The sequence below is a fragment of the Neophocaena asiaeorientalis genome, unplaced genomic scaffold, assembly GCF_003031525.2.
Source record: "Neophocaena asiaeorientalis asiaeorientalis breed wild unplaced genomic scaffold, Neophocaena_asiaeorientalis_V1.1 scaffold313, whole genome shotgun sequence".
Lineage (NCBI taxonomy): Eukaryota > Metazoa > Chordata > Mammalia > Artiodactyla > Phocoenidae > Neophocaena > Neophocaena asiaeorientalis.
In genome coordinates this window covers 968,753-975,189 of record NW_020175412.1, presented here as the reverse complement: position 1 = coordinate 975,189, position 6,437 = coordinate 968,753, and the positions used below count along the sequence as shown (strand labels likewise).

General features: G+C 47.9%; 1 non-coding gene across 1 annotated transcript; it reads left to right on the top strand.

Annotated features, from left to right (window-relative positions):
- Window positions 1-3,421: 3,421 nt before the first annotated feature.
- On the top strand, window positions 3,422-3,524 carry LOC112414626 (U6 spliceosomal RNA). The gene has a single exon (XR_003006196.1). It is a non-coding gene; the product is annotated as a U6 spliceosomal RNA (small nuclear RNA).
- Window positions 3,525-6,437: the final 2,913 nt, after the last annotated feature.

Sequence of the window (6,437 nt, the reverse complement as noted above, 5' to 3'; positions counted from 1 at the left end):
ATCACCCTCGCCGAGCCCAGGGTAACGCTACAGGTAGCGGGTAAGTCCATCTCATTTCTGGTGGACACGGGGGCTACCTATTCGGTCCTGCCTACTTACTCCGGGCCAGTTTCTCCTTCCCAGATCTCGGTCATGGGTATTGATGGCAAACCATCCTTCCCACTCCAGACCGGTCCACTCCCATGTCATATCGAAGGACTCCCTTTTACTCATTCCTTCTTAGTCATACCATCCTGCCCAGTTCCCTTGCTAGGCCGAGATGTCCTTTTCCACTTAGGGGCCTCCCTCCAGCTGGTTAGACTTGACCCTAAGGTCCCCTCCTCCCAACTCCTGCTTCCTCTTCTCGGCCTGTCTCTAGAACCCTCCCCCTCCTATCCCCCTCTTCCAATCACACCGAACCCAATCAATCCCCAAGTCTGGGATACTTCTAAGCCCATAATAGCAACACACCATTCCCCCGTCCTCAACCGCCTAAAGGATCCCTCCAAATTTCCATCAAGGCCCCAATTTCCCATCTCTGAGACTCACCTTAGGGGCCTACAACCTATTATCACCAGACTCCTAAACCAGGGACTCCTTATCCCCACTGACTCTCCCTGCAACACCCCCATCCTGCCTGTCCGCAAGGCCTCTGGGGATTATCGCCTGGTCCAGGACCTCCGACTAATCAATGAGGCCATAATTTCTCTCCACCCAGTAGTACCAAACCCATACACCTTGCTCTCCCATATCCCCCCATCCACAACCCACTTTACGGTTCTGGATCTCAAAGATGCCTTTTTCACTATCCCCCTACATCCCGACTCCTATTTCCTCTTCGCCTTTACCTGGACGGATCCGGATACTCATACTTCCAGTCAGCTCACCTGGACAGTTCTTCCCAAGGGCTTCCGCAACAGTCCTCACCTCTTCGGTCAGGCGCTGGCACGGGACCTCACTTCCTGCTCCCTTACCCCCAGCACACTCCTTCAATATGTAGATGACCTCCTCCTTTGTAGCCCATCTCTCAGCCTCTCAAGACAACATACTGCAGATCTCCTCAATTACTTTGGCTCTCAGCGGTTATCGGGTCTCCCCAGCCAAGGCTCAGTTATCTGTATCTTCTGTAACCTACCTGGGGCTCCACCTTACCCCTACCACAAAAGGTCTAACAGCCGATCGCACCCGGATTATCCGTGAACTCCAGCCTCCGGAAACAGCGGAACAAATTCTCTCCTTTTTGGGCCTTCTAGGATTTTTCCGACACTGGATCCCTAACTTTGCTCTTCTTGCTAAACCCCTATATTTGGCTGCTAAAGAAACCCCCCAAGGACCCCTTACCTCTCCCTCCCGGAACTTACCTTTTACCCCTTTAAGAGTCCCCATATTTCTTGATTTAGAAAAAAAGAACCTCACAGTTTGCTACGGAAGCCGCCCAAACTTAACTAATGATGCACTCCCTTGCAATTCATCCCTCCCTGTAACTATGCCAATGGGGGCCCCACCAGGCTTGTTCTTTTGGTGTAATGGCTCCCTTACAAAAGAGGTCAACTCTTCCTCCCCCTTCCCATGTATCCCCGTCACCCTTGTTCCACAACTCACATTATAAGGCCAAGCCGAATTTCTCTCACTTACCACACAACTCTCTAGCCAACAGAAAAGGGCCATCTTTCTCCCTATGGTCGCAGGCATTTCCATCGCCTCCTCTCTCGTCGCTGCGGGCATCGGGCGGGGGAGAGCTCTAACACATAGTGTTTCAACATCCCGCGACTTAGAACATAAACTCCAGCTAGCCATTGAAGCTCAGAACATAAACTCCAGCTAGCCATTGACGCCTCCGCCGCCTCCATCTCCTCTCTCCAGCGCCAAATCACCTCCATAGCCCGAGTCGCTCTCCAGAATCGACGAGCCCTGGATCTCCTGACGGCCGAAAAAGGAGGTACCTGCCTCTTCCTACAGGAGGAATGCTGCTATTACATCAATGAAACAGGACTCGTCGAAGACAACGTAAACGCCCTCCATCGCTTAAGAGAAGAACTCCAACGCAAACACCAACAGTCCACCTCCCCAATTCCCGATTGGTGGTGATCCACCCTCTATATCTGGCTAACACCAGTCTTAGGCCCCTTAATTCTCATCTGTATCTTGCTCATGTTTGCTCCCTGTTTTCTTAGGTTCCTTCGCAGGCGCATGGAGGAAGTCTCTTGGGTGGCCACAAACCAAATGCTCCTCGGTCCTTACACCTTGCTTCCTACAGAACCCCCCACTGGTCTCCCCTAAGCCTCGGACCTCTGGCCGCCCAACTCCCCTTTCGATGGCCCCATTCAGCGTGAAGTAGCCAGAGATCAGAACGCCGCCCCATTACACCAAAGATGTCAGGATGTAAGGCCAACTGGCCCGAGGCAGGGGAACGCAATCAGATTCACAGGTTGCATCAGACCGAAACTCTCCGGACCACCCAGCTCCAGAAACTGACCTGGAGACTTTCCGGACCACCCAGTTCCAGGAACTGACCTGGGAACTTTCCACCCGGCCCAGCCTTCCCGCCTTTCGAGGGGCAGCACTAACGGTCCCAAGACTGATGCAACCGGTCCCAAGACTGATGCAACTGGCACCAGATATTGCCACGATACCCGAAGAAACCACCAAATAAGGAATACCCTGCGCCCTCCCAGATTCACCACACCCCTTTCCCTTCTTCCCCTATAAAATCTTGCCCAACCCTCGCCCGGGTGCGACTTCTCTGGCCCCTTTCTCTCGGACCAGTGAACCTCGCCCGGGAGCGCTCCCTAATAAAGCTCACTTGAAGCTTTCCTCTGTTTCGCGGTGCCGTTTGTTAAGATCCGACCTTACATAAAGGATTATCATGTACAGATGCATGGATGCACATGGGAAAACATTTACAAAAAGAAGTTGAATATTAGATTTTATCCTGTAAGCAATAAGAAACCATTGTAGGTTTTTGAGCAAAAGCAACAGAGTCACATTTGTGGCTTAGCCAGAGGACAATCCAGGTTTAGTGGGATCTGAAACTTGTACAGTTTGTGAGGTAGGATTTCATTAAGAAAAGAATATAGACTTGTGAATACAAAATTATGTTCAAAGGTAGACAGAGTATTTCTAGAAGTCATTCCTACACCTGGGTAATAACTATAAATAGAAGTGGTAAAAACATAAATGTCCCCACTAAACCCAAACTAAATGTATCCCGCAAATCAACTTCCACTTAGATGGATCTCAAAAACGTCTGAGGCAGCTCCAGCACCACCTAATACAAGGAAAATGTGACCAGGAAAACTCTCAGTGGGAAGGGACAGCAATTTTAACCAATTGTGGTTTAAATATATTTTGCAAACTTTAGAAAACATACGACCATGTGACCATACGGCAAGTGACAAACCCTGCAGCTTAAGCTTTCTTAGCTAAACAAAAAGGCAGGAGGGTGTTCGCTTCAGCAGCACATATATTAACATTGAAAAGACAGAAGATTAGCATGGCCCCTGTACAAGTTTGACATGCAAATTTATGAAGCATTCCATAATAAATGAGAGAAAAAGGGGAGAGGCAGAGAGGAGGAGGCAGTCGCAGTAGTCATGAAAATAAGATGAGGCCTGAATCAGAATAGTTGCAGCAGGGGTAAAAAATGATCAGATAAGTGGGATACTTGGAGGTTGAATAGGCTGGGCTAGGAGACTAATTGAAAATAGTGGATGAATGAGTGAAAGGAGTGTGAGTTCGTTTCTAGGTTGGGTGTCATTTCTGGATGATGGTGCCATTGACTGAGCCAAGGTACCCAGAAGAAAAAGCAGTTTTCGTGGGGAAGAAGAGACTAAGTTCAGCGTGGAGTACGTTGAGTTAAGGTGTATGTGGAACATTAATTCACTCACCCAACAATTCTTCGTTGAGCATCTACTATGCACTAGGCACTACAGTGAGGATGTAGCAGTAACCCAGAGGCACTAGGTGTGAGGATGTAGCAGTAACCCAGATAAGGTCCTGGCCTTCATGGTGCTAATATTCTTCATGGGGATCAGTCAATAATCAAAACAAATACAATTTCATTCATATATTTATTGAGCACCTACTATATACAAGGTACTGTTCTAGGCACTGGGGATTCAGACAAGGTCCCTGCCCTCCTGTGATTCACATCCCAGAGAGGGAGACAGACAATAAAGTGAGTCAAATGAGATAATTTCAAACTGCAGTGAGTGCTATGATGAAAATAAAACAAGTTATGAGACAGAGAAAGATTTGAATAGATGGTAGTCTATTTCAGACAGTCAAGGAAGGCCTCTTAGAGAAGCTGGCATATGAGTGGAAGACCTGAATAACAGGAAGAGCTGGCCAGGGACAGGGTAGGAGGAATAAAAGTACAAAGTCCCTAATTTGGTGGTGGGGGCCAGTTCAGGGCACTCTCTCAGTAATACCTCCTGAGCATTTATTTATGATGGACTGGGTGGGGTATGGGTGGGGTTTTGGGGTGGCATCTCCAGACATGAGTAAGAGACCCTGTGTATACCCTTAAGGAGTATACAGTCTAATGAGGGAAGCAAGGTTCAATGAACAATAACAGGCTGAAAAAGATCAAACCCTAAGTGCTACCTAGAGGTATGAACAACATGTGTAGGAACAAAAAGGTAGCCTCAATTAGTTCAAACATATTCAGTGAGTGTGTCAGGAAAGGCTTCACAGGAGGTGGCATTTGACCCAGGTACAGTGGTACCCACCCCTAAAAGTTCTTCCCCAGTGATATTGGGTAGTAGAGTTGGGGGGTAAAGGATAACGGGGAAGGCAAAGCTGTCAGGGGGTTGAATCCGAGGCAGTTAGATTTGCTGACAAAGGAACTCACACTGCCATGGATGGGAGGCAGCCAGCTGTTGCCCTGGAAATATGTGCTCTAGTTGTGTCTCACATCAGTGCATGATCTGAACTGACTGCCATAGTACAAGGCTGCCCTGGAAACTTTCTTCCTCTACCCCACCTTCACTTAACAGCTGTAAACATTTACTTTTAATTACATAGGCAATAGTATATGCATTTCCATTGTAAATAAATATCCAAACAGGCTGAAGATGCCCCGACCACCACTCAATCCCTGCTTACTTTCCTAGAGGGAACCTCAGCGAGCTCTTTTCCAATTCATCTCTCTGCATATAAGTACATATAACTATTGAGAGGAAAAATGATGAGGGCCAAAGTGGACTATAAAATACATGAAGAAAGATGGCGAAAAATGGGTAAACATTACATGAGGAAGAACAGACTTGCTCCAAAACGGACTTGAAAGTACAAAGACAGTGAAAACAAAGGACAAAATGATGACAAATAACATCTGAGAAGTTACTGTGCGCTAAGCACTGTTCTAACCTCTTTACATGCATTAACTCACTCAATCCTTACAGCAACCCCATGAGGTAGGTACTAGTACTATCCCCATTTTATGGAGGAGGAAGCTGAGTGTAGAGACTTTAAACCACCTGCTCGAGGCCACATAGCTAGTATGTATGCAAGCTGGGGTTCCTGGCAATACAGGGCCATACTCCAGGCTTTTCACCACTCCTTGTGTGAATCTAACAGCAACTGGTAGCTCTAAGATCCATGTCATAAGGAAAGGTGATCGACAGTTCTTTGCATAATTTGAATCACAGAAGCAAAATATGGTTTACACTCACTTGGAATAATAACTAGCAGGATGGTCCCCCAGGTGCCAAACTAGGTAGCTGAGAACACCAACCCACTCCTCCAGGGCCAGCTTTAGGGGTGTGCCACCTGTATAGAGCTCTGCTCCCAGAAAGGATTTCAGGCTTGATTTAATGCTCTCCTGTCATTGTCTTGACATTCTTAATAATTTTATCTTTGAACCTGTGTCTTGTAAGTATAGTCCAGTGTGACAATGGAGCATACACATGAGTAGAAGAGATACAATGGGTGGCAGTGAGCAGAGCCTGTGGGCACAGCAGGTGATGTGCATGCTGAGCAGTTGGCCAGGCTGCCTGGCATATACAAGCACATCTGGGGCAGTCTGGGGCCCCATGGGGCCCGGAGCGAGGGGCATTGGGGGACATTGGGCCAGTGACAATGGTGGCAGGAGTAGCATAAGCAGTAGCAGGGGTGGCAGTAGCCATAGCCCTGAGAGAAAGGACAGTCTCTGCATGGGGGCAGTGATGGGACCTGTGGTGAGAGGCAATCTTGCCCTTCTGTCAACAGAGCCTGTCCCTGCAGCATGGGCACAAATATTAACTCTGGCCTGAGCACTGGGACAGGAACTTCTGGCACTCAGGCAGTAAACTTTGTCAGTAAATTATTACAAAATAAAAAAGTACTCACAGACATTGAAGTAAAGTACATCACGGGAGGTTATTAGAATTCTTTGAGGGGTTTTACAGCAGTCCCCAAGCTTTTTGGCACCAGGGACTGCTTTCGTGGAAGACAATTTTTCCATGGAGGGGGGCGGG